At 39.9% G+C, this 11282-nt stretch overlaps 1 protein-coding gene across 11 annotated transcripts in view; it reads left to right on the forward strand.

Moving 5' to 3' along the window:
• camta1a (calmodulin binding transcription activator 1a) overlaps positions 1-11282 on the forward strand; it is a 765387-nt gene that overhangs the window by 677807 nt on the left and 76298 nt on the right. The gene's annotated exons all lie outside the window — the stretch shown is intronic.

The following is an 11282-nucleotide window of genomic DNA, read 5'->3' on the forward strand; positions in this document are numbered from 1 at the left end:
AAATTTGAATGAATGTACATTACAATTTGGTCCAGAGGCTGTAAGATATAAAACTCAGTTTAACATAATCTGATCCAGACAGCACCTATTTAAATTTAGCACAGGAAAATCATGTTTACCGCACATTTTTTCCGTTTTATTTCTACAAATCCAAAATAAATTCTGTATTTGAAATCAACTTTAAAATATGGTAGTCATAGTATAAATATGTAAACAGGTGTACTGCTCTGAAATAATAAGTCATAGTTATTTACGCCTTCATTTTACAGATTATGGTAAATATTGATGGATTTGAGTGCTTTTGTCATCGTTCGCAGTGGTTACATTGCACTCCACTGTATGAAATATATTGACTATATTTTATTGTATTATTTTACCTTCTTAGTGTAGTAATACAATAGAGAATTCTAGACAACAACTTGCTATATTGGGCCCATGACAAAATGTTTTCACTCTTTTTGTTTGTTTATTTGAAAAATATTTGTATACGTGTTTAATCAAACTTGAATTCAATTTGAAGGAATTCATGGGAAGACATTATTCAAAAATGTATTTATTCAGTGCAAAAAAAACAAATTCAAGATAAGTAATACATAAATTTGCATATCTTCCTTACACATCGCCAGTCGGAAATGGTCCCATTAATAATGTTTACCAGCCCAGCTTTAACGCGGCGCACCACCGGGGCCAACGGGATCATTTGCCATTATATTCTAATTAGTAACAGAGCAGGAAGGGGCTAGGAATACATTTGCGTTGAAATTTCATATAAAGCGCCCTGTGAATAACTAATTTACATTTTACATGCATGCGCTTCTTCACGTAAAGTGGATGGGTGCATATCACACGCACAGCTTGCTTGACCTGCGTAGAGGAAGGGGAGGCCGTGTCAATTGTGCACCACGTTTAGAATACATCTGTAAACAAATACAGTATGTTTCTGACAGAAAAACTGATTACCATAGTTCTTTTTGTCAGTGCTTAATTTTTGATACAGGTCTCATTTTAGATTGTACTGATGTACTCTTGTGGCAGCGAAATGTTCACATATATTCACTTACTGTGCAGTTTTAACAAACCTGCCTATATTTTCAATCAGCAGATATTAGTTTTTCTCTCACGGGATCGTAGAACGTGTGATTATCTCACAGAATATATCTGATTCCACAGAGGTTCTGCTATTAAACCAGCAGACCAGATTTCCCTTCTTCTATCAGGATTATCTGTAATACCCAGCAGTATTGAGCAACTTAGTGTTATTCAGTGCATTTACTCTTACTCTAAGTTGCATATAATGTGTGTAAATCTCACAAAAAAAGTTTAACACAGGAATCCTTACTTCGTCAGAGTCACATTTATAACACATTTTTTTAGTCTGTCTGCAAACGGTGTATGTGTGGAGGCGTTCCCTTCAGATTGTAAATTAAAGCCTCTACTCTCTCCAAAAATATCAAAATGTAACTTTTGAAAACTTACACTATTAAATATAAATCTTGAAGACGAAAATTGCCGCAATTTTCTTTCCGACACAGTCAAAAATAAACTTAATAAACAATATATAGATTATCCGGTCACAATATTTGGTACACTTGCACACTCTCGAATCAGTACCGTTATTTGAAAATAACGATTTTGCACATCGATAGTGGTTTTATAGATTAGTTTGAATATGGCATCCCATGGCAACGGGCAGTCAAAAAAGTCCTCCCATTTTCCATTTGTGTTGTATGAGGCAGCCTTCAAAGATTTCTTTATTAAATAAAAATTATATATTTTTCTATTTATTTTAGTTCCTTTTTGCCAACTAGAATTTCTTATTAGAGGTTTACAAACTAATAATTTAGTAGTTCCATAATTAATTATTTGTTTCCATCTTTTCCCAATTACTCCAGTTAGTTGATAAAATGAAAAGCTTGAACAAGCATCACCATACATAGCTCTAAATTCATCATACTTCATAATTTTACCGTTCTCATTGATAATATCATTGACAAAAATGATTCCTCTTTCAAACATATTTTTCCAAAAGAAAGGCTTTCCATCTATTACAATATTAGAGTTCATCCATATTATCTGCTGCAAAATATTGTCTCTTTTTTCTGGCACATAAAATTGAAAACACCACTATGAGTGGATTGTTTCCTTTATGAACCCCGCCATGTTTCCCAGCAGACTCTCTACATAAGAAAAATGGAAGGTGATCACTTGTAAAAAAGGATACAATTTCTTTTGATACAGTACACGTTTTGTGTCCAACAGGACACTTGTGTACCACTCAGTGTTTAAATACATCTTTGGAACAATTGATGCTTTTAAAGACAGACACATAGCTTCAAGGTTGAGAAGTTTCAGGCCCCCATATTCATACTCTTTGTACAAAACCTTTCTTTTAATCTTTTCTGGTTTGCTGTTCCAGACAAAATCGAAGACCCTCCGCTCATAAATCTTCAAAAAGTTTTGTGATGGAGCTGGTAATGACAAAAACAAATAAATAAATTGAGGAATAATTAACGAGTTGGCAATAGAAATTTTACCATACAAGGTTAGGGATTGCATAATTTTGTCCAGCTTTCTTAGTCGATTATCATAATTTACTGAGCCTAGATCTTCCAGATTCTCTGGGACAACAACACCAAGTATGTTAACTGGTCCATCTGTCCACAAAACAGGCACTTTGCATTCCATGCGAAAGGACGTTCCCTTTAGATTTCCGATCCTTAACATTTTACATTTATCATAATTAAGGCCAGATTGCTGTGAAAATATGTCCAAAAGATTAAGAAGGTTCCGCAAACAATGAGGAAAAATCTTATCTTTGTGAATCAGCCTTTTCTGACATGAACTTCATCAAGAACAAACACAGAACACGCCTCACTGATGCACATCTGCAAGACTAACTCAGAGTTGCAGTCTCAAGTTACACACCAGAGTACAACACACTAGTTAACAGCATGCAATGCCAGGCTTCCCACTAACTGACAAAGAAACAGATAACAGATTTGGTGTCCAGTTCAAAGTGTGACATGATTTAAAAATTTGAGAGTTTACTTTTGTATTTTACATGAGTTATTATTTGTACAAACATGGTGCAAAGTAATTCATGATTTGTTAAAAAATGTTAGTGGCCAGCTAGTTAAAATGGGATATTGTGATTTCACAAGACTGTCTTAGAAGTGATCATTTGAAGATGTTCAATTTGAAAAATGTGCACTTAGAGAAAATATAAAAATAAAGTGTTGCATATTGATATTTATCTGTTTCTATACATATTTATTGTGAGAAATCATTAAGATTATCAGTGTTTCCACAAAGATAAATATCATTAATTATTAATAATAACATAGTTAAAGGTAAATTGAGCAAATTGGCTATTTCTGGCAATTTATTTAAGTGTGTATCAAACTGGTAGCCCTTCGCATTAATCAGTACCCAAGAAGTAGCTCTTGGTTTCAAAAAGGTTGGTGACCCCTGGTATAGAACATATGTCAATCTGTGATGTCACAAATGACCCACTGTTTTAAAAAGACTCCAAAACTGCGTGCAATACATGAACCTTATGATTCAACACAATTTGGCATATTTTGTAACATTGTAACAACATATATAAGTCAGAAAAGAGGAAAACCATCATAGGGCCCCTTTGATGTTGCACAGCGACAGTATTTCCCCAAAACTGTGTCAATTCTTGTCCTCATCAATTGTCTTAATCTTCCCTTCCCTAAATATTTCAGCACATTTACATTTTTACACCCCTAATTAGACACAGAAGAAAGGTAAAATCAGAACTTTGTGAATTGGTTGAGCTTTTTTGGGCTAATAGAGACGAGACTGACACTGTGAAACTGTGGCCTTGTCTGGCCTTGCCCTCACTCACACCCTCTGGTGTTTGATGAGAAAGGGAAGAAGCAAGAGAGTGAGGAGAGGCCAAAAATATTGGCATCATTACTCAGTCACGCTACAGTTCCATAGACAAGGCAGCCAGCTTGATTCACTCCTTTGGTCTCATGCTATAAACGTGCAGCTCTCTCTGCAGCTATGCCCCCAGCCTGCTGACAGATAGCGCATGAGCAGCTTTAACAAATACTCAGACAGACAGAAGGCCTGTCTTCAGGCGAGAGACACGGGGTCAGAGAAGAACAAAGAAAAGTGTGCTGAGCTGGGTGCACAATGCCGTCCCGTAGTGCAGTGTTTTTCAACCACTGTGCCGCGGCACACTAGTGTGCCGTGAGATACAGCCTGGTGTGCCATGGGAGATTATGTAATTTCACCTATTTGGGTTAAAAATGTTTTTTTGCAAACCAGTAATTATAGTCTGCAAATTATGTGTTGTTGTTGAGTGTTGGTGCTGTCTGGAGCTCGGCAGAGTAACCCTGTAATACTCTTCCATATCAGTAGGTGGCAGCCGGTAGCTAATTGCTTTGTAGATGTCTGAAACAGTGGGAGGCAGGGTGCAGGAAAAAAGGTGTCTAATGCTTAAACCAAAAATAAACAAAAGGTGAGTGCCCCTAAGAAAAGGCATTGAAGCTTAGGGACGGCTATGCAGAACAAAACTAAAACTGAACTGACTACAAAGTAAACAAAAACAGAATGCTGGACGACAGCAAAGACTTACTGTGGACATCCGAACATGACATGACAATCAACAATGTCCACACAAAGAAGGATAAAAACAACTGAAATATTCTATATTGCTAAAACAAAGTAGATGCGGGAAATATCGCTCAAAGGACGACATGAAACTGCTACAGGAAAATACCAAAAAAAGAGAAAAAGACACCAAAATAGGAGCGCGAGACAAGAACTAAAACACTACACACAGGAAAACAGCAAAAAAATCAAAATAAGTCATGGCGTGATGTGACAGCTCGTGACAGTACACCTACTTTGAGACAAGACCTATATTGATGCATGGTTGGTTATGGTTTAAAGTCATATCCAACAATTGCGACAATGAATTTTTACTTTCAACTGAGTTTCGTTTTTTAATGATTTCTGCTGGTGGTGTGCCTTTGGATTTTTTCAACGCAAAAAATGTGCCTTGGCTCAAAAAAGGTTGAAAAACACTGCCGTAGTGAACGCTAGCAACCAGTTAAGATGCCTGTGTTTGTCGACATGGTGATGTGATGTTACATTTAACAAAGAACCGTTAGGATGGTGATGTGACTGGCTTGTGTTTGGTGCCTCAGTTATTTCTGTGGCTACTGCCTTGTTATTTGTATTTAGGCGCCTAGCCTTCGGTCAGAAATACAGGCAAACATCCATGATGGTAACTGCACGTCAACAACTCACGGCCTCCAGGAGTGGCGCCCGGCCACACGAAGAGGAACGTGCCAAGTCTCGCATGAAAGATTAGGGTAGGGGAGACACTGAAAAGCAAGATTTGGTTGGACAAATTGGAGACTGCACACCCATGGTGGACATAAGCAGTTGTATCCAGCTCTCCTCTGTCATCCTGTTCAAGTCAGATCAGCAGAGCAGATGCTCCGCTCTCCTAAAGCCTGCTGGCTTTGTCACGGAAGCGCTGTCCTTACAACCGAGCATGCACTCAACTCATTTGTACTGTTTACATTATGCAAGACCTGGAAGTCACTCAACACCTACTGTAAAACATAATTCAACATTTGTTGGTATAGTAAAAAAGAATCATAGGAGTAAATGAATCATGTTTCTACCTGCAACAGTAAGTTGAGTGGAGCATAAGACATGAACTCCACTGCCATCTGTTGGTGAACAGCCTGTACTGCTGCAAAAATGTTGAGTTATAATAGTCAACCCTCTTAAGTTGTTATTTTGTTTTCATTTTGTATTTTGTTACTCAATTTCCATTTCCCTGACCATTTCATATTCATGTATTAATTTTCTAAATAGGGTGACCACTGAGCTGGAGTCTATCCCAGCTAACTTCAGTTGGGTGGGGGGTACACTCTGGACAGGTCACCTCCAGCCAATCACAGGACACATACAGTATAGGCAAACAACTATTTACACAGACATTAGCGTACAAGTTATATGAGAGGCTTTTATATTTTGTGTCTCAGATTGAACTTTTTACTGTATATTTAATGGATGTCCCCACTTGGTGGCTGCAAAACAAGTTTACCTTTAGGTACTAGTAAATTACCCTAACCTAACCTTAACACTCCTAAGCAACGTCTCTAATTAACTTAATACAGTAGTACCTCAACTCACAAGCTCAGTTGGTTCTGTGGCGGAGCTCTGAACTCAAAACACGTGTATCTCAAGTCAACCTTGCCATTGAAATGAATTGAAATCAATCAATCTTTTATGTAATACAATAAAATAGTATGTACTTCTAACAAGTATATTAGTTTTATGAAGTTATGTCATAGTAATGTACGCCTTCTATGGTATCTTCTTCGAGCTGCTTCTCCGTCAAACACTCTGTCAGCAGAGTTGTCATATTTTCATGGATAAATGTCTGTTGTTAAGATAATATGTAAACACTACTCATTCTGCATCAGAATGATGCAGACTAGCAGTGATAAGCTCGATCTGCATTACCAAATCTGCTACACACTCGGTCATGTTTTTGATGATTTATTTTTTAAATTCAATTAATTAATTAATTTCAGCACTGCCCTTTATACCCATGTTCTTCCTTCCCAGGGTTGGAAATCAAAGTCATGCCATAAGTTAATGCAAGCTTGTAAGACCAGATGTTTTGATCTTACAAGGCTCACTGTGACATTTGCTATGCCAGCTAATGGCGTTTTTGTGGTAGAAAGCCCGAGTACCCAGCGGAATAAAGAGTTGTTCCAAATGATATTCAAACCCTTCATCTCCTGACTCTGAGGCCTATATGCTAACCACTAGGTCTTTGTGTGAGCCACTATATACAAACCCCATTTCCATATGAGTTGGGAAATTGTGTTAGATGTAAATATAAACGGAATACAATGATTTGCAAATCATTTTCAACCCATATTCAGTTGAATATGATACAAAGACAACGTATTTGATGTTCAAACTGATAAACATTTTTTTTTTGTTGCAAATAATCATTAACTTTAGAATTTGATGCCAGCAACACGTGACAAAGAAGTTGGGAAAGGTGGCAATAAATACTGATAAAGTTGAGGAATGCTCATCAAACACTTATTTGGAACATCCCACAGGTGAACAGGTGGGTGCCATGATTGGGTATAAAAGTAGATTCCATGAAATGCTCAGTCATTCACAAACAAGGATGGGGCGAGGGTCACCACTTTGTGAACAAATGCATGAGCAAATTGTTGAACAGTTTAAGAAAAACCTTTCTCAACCAGCTATTGCAAGGAATTTACGGATTTCACCATCTACGCTCCGTAATATCATCAAAGGGTTCAGAGAATCTGGAGAAATCACTGCACGTAAGCAGCTATCTCCGTGACCTTCGATCCCTCAGGCTATACTGCATCAACAAGCGACATCAATGTGTAAAGGATATCACCACATGGGCTCAGGAACACTTCAGAAACCCACTGTCAGTAACTACAGTTGGTCGCTACATCTGTAAGTGCAAGTTAAAACTCTCCTATGCAAGGCGAAAACCGTTTATCAACAACACCCAGAAACGCCGTCGGCTTCGCTGGGCCTGAGCTCATCTAAGATGGACTGATACAAAGTGGAAAAGTGTTCTGTGTTCAGACGAGTCCACATTTCAAATTGTTTTTGGAAACTGTGGACGTCGTGTCCTCCGGACCAAAGAGGAAAAGAACCATCCGGATTGTTATAGGCGCAAAGTTGAAAAGCCAGCATCTGTGATGGTATGGGGGTGTATTAGTGCCCAAGACATGGGTAACCATACTTGCCAACCCTCCCGTTTTTAGCGGGAGAATCCCGATATTCAGCGCCTCTCCCGACAACCTCCCGACAGAGATTTTCTCCCGACAAACTCCCGGTATTCAGCCGGAGCTGGAGGCCACGCCCCAAAAAAAAAAAGTCTGCCGCAGCTGCGATTGGACCTGACCAGCCCTGGGTACAAGTACTGGAGTACCAATTGCTTGCCAGGGAAGATCTTCCCCAGGAAGCAAGGATTGACCGGTTTTGGGCCATGCTAGGGAGAGATGGAAGATTCCACACTCTCGTGCATTTGATGAAAGCACTTGTGTGCGTGCCACACAGCAATGCATCATCAGAAAGGGTGTTCAGCATGGTTAGAAAAATAGTGACAGAGAATAGAATTCACTGAAAGTCAAGTATTTATATATATATATATATATATATATATATATATATGTATATATATATATATATATATATATATATATATATATATATATATATATATATATATATATATATATATATATATATATATATATATATATATATCATACTTGCCAACCCTCCCGTTTTTAGCGGGAGAATCCCGATATTCAGCGCCTCTCCCGACAACCTCCCGGCAGAGATTTTCTCCCGACAAACTCCCGGTATTCAGCCGGAGCTGGAGGCCACGCCCCCTCCAGCTCAATGCGGACCTTGGCGGACATGGCGACGCCGTCGACGAGCAAGATGAAGAAATACGCTTGCAAGTTCCAAAACGAATGGAAACAAGAATTTCAGTTCATCCAGGACAGTTCGAAGGGGAAGGTGTATGTTGCCTGTAAATTTTGTAAAACAGAATTCTCCATTGAACACGGTGGCCGAAATGATATACTCATCATGAACAGAGAAGTTAAACAGGGACAATGCTGCCATCTAGTGGATAGCCACCAGAACACAGAAATTCAAGTATTTATTTTATTTATTATGTATAATAAAATAAATATATATATATATATATATATATATATATATATATATATATATATATATATATATATATATATATATATATATATATATATATATATATAGAGAGAGAGAGAGAGAGAGAGATAGCTAGAATTCACTGAAAGTCAAGTATTTCATATATATATATATATATATATATATATATATATATATATATATATATATATATGAAATCCTCGAGTTGGTGAAATCTAGCTGTAAATAACCACGCCCCCAACCACGCCCCCTGCCCCCGCCCCCAACCACCCCCCACCCCCGACCAAGCCCCACCCCACCCCCTACCCCCCACCTCCCGATATTGGAGGTCTCAAGGTTGGCAAGTATGATATATATATATATATATATGAAATACTTGAGTTGGTGAATTCAAGCTGTAAATATACTCTCCTCTTAACCACGCCCCTAACCACGCCCCCCCCCCCGCTTTTAACTTTTAACTTTAACTTTTAACTTTAACTCTTTTAACTTTAACTTTTTTTATGTTTAACTTTAACTTTAAACAGTCTGATTGCCTTCTCCAAGTCCACAAAGCATTCGACCGTGTCCCTCGGGAAGTCCTGTGGGGAGTGCCTAGAGAGTATGGGGTATCGGACTGTCTGATTGTGGCGGTCCGCTCCCTGTATGATCAGTGCCAGAGTTTGGTCCGCATTGCCGGCAGTAAGTCGGACACGTTTCCAGTGAGGGTTGGACTCCGCCAAGGCTGCCCTTTGTCACCGATTCTGTTCATAACTTTTATGGACAGAATTTCTAGGCGCAGTCAAGGCGTTGAGGGGATCCGGTTTGGTGACTGCAGGATTAGGTCTCTGCTTTTTGCAGATGATGTGGTCCTGATGGCTTCATCTGGCCAGGATCTTCAGCTCTCGCTGGATCGGTTTGCAGCTGAGTGTGAATCGACTGGGATGAGAATCAGCACCTCCAAGTCCGAGTCCATGGTTCTCGCCGGGAAAAGGGTGGAGTGCCATCTCCGGGTTGCGGAGGAGAGTCTGCCCCAAGTGGAGGAGTTCAAGTACCTCGGAGTCTTGTACACGAGTGAGGGAAGAGTGGATCGTGAGATCGACAGGCGAATCGGTGCGATGTCTTCAGTAATGCGGACGCTGTATCGATCCGTTGTGGTGAAGAAGGAGCTGAGCCGTATAAGGCAAAGCTCTCAATTTACCGGTCGATCTACGTTCCCATCCTCACCTATGGTCATGAGCTTTGGGTTATGACCGAAAGGACAAGATCACGGGTACAAGCGGCCGAAATGAGTTTCCTCCGCCGGGTGTCGGGGCTCTCCTTTAGAGATAGGGTGAGAAGCTCTGCCATTCGGGGGGAGCTCAAAGTAAAGCCGCTGCTCCTCCACATCGAGAGGAGTCAGATGAGGTAGTTCGGGCATCTGGTCAGGATGCCACCCGAACGCCTCCCTAAGGAGGTGTTTAGGGCACGTCCGACCGGTAGGAGGCCACGGGGAAGACCCAGGACACGTTGGGAAGACTATGTCTCCCGGCTGGCCTGGGAACGCCTCTGGATCCCCGGGGAGGAGGTGGACGAAGTGGCTTGGGAGAGGGAAGTCAGGGCTTCCCTGCTTGGGCTGCTGCCCCCGCGACCCGACCTCGGATAAGCGGAAGAAGATGGATGGACAGTCTGATTGCAGCTAGAATAATACTTTCTAAGGCACGTTGGTGCGATCTGTCTTCAGAAGACATCTCATATGCTCGAATGAGATTTAATAGGAAAAAAAAATATTACAAGGTAGTTATACCACACTGTATACTATAACCTCAATAATTGACATATTATTTTAATACCTTTTCAGATAATGTCCAAAAAATCATCTCATTACCTCTGTAAAGGTATAATTTTATAGAGATGTTCTTTTTATTTTTTTTATTTTTTATTTTTTCCCCACAATGTATTTTTCAGTTATGTCTAATATCTGTCTTGTGTCTGATTAGACACATTGAGATAGTTGGCAAGTCGAGCAATGGCCAATATTAGAACGTTCTGGGAAGGTTCGACTGAGCTCACCAGTCTCTGCCATGGCCATGAGTGCAGCAGCATCAGCATCAGCTAGGGTGTGTTTCATCCCAGACAGTTCCCCTGTCAGAGCCCAGAATTGGGTCAGGGTGTGGAAAGAGGAGGCTTGCTGTCACTTTCATCAGCTCTCATTGAAAGGACACAATAGCAGGCAGAGAAAGAAAAGGCAACTTTGACAATGAGAAGTGCAGGGAAGCGACAAGGTAGTGGTGGGAGATAAACGTTGCTCAGGAGAGGAAGTCAGAGGGAAGAAGACACAATACTTTGCATTTCTTGTTATCACAGAATAATGGAAAGCTTGATAGAAAGCATGGCAGGAAATGTGTGTATTTGTAAAACGAAAACAAATCATTATAAGCCAGTCAGGGGGTTGTTTGTTTGCCTTGAGGCCTAAGCAGAGATCGCTGTGAGGTGTCAATTGAGCTATATTACTGTTGTCAAGTAGCAGGTCGGGGCAGTGGATGGGGCGG

Source organism: Entelurus aequoreus, linkage group LG07 (assembly GCF_033978785.1).
Source record: "Entelurus aequoreus isolate RoL-2023_Sb linkage group LG07, RoL_Eaeq_v1.1, whole genome shotgun sequence".
NCBI lineage: Eukaryota > Metazoa > Chordata > Actinopteri > Syngnathiformes > Syngnathidae > Entelurus > Entelurus aequoreus.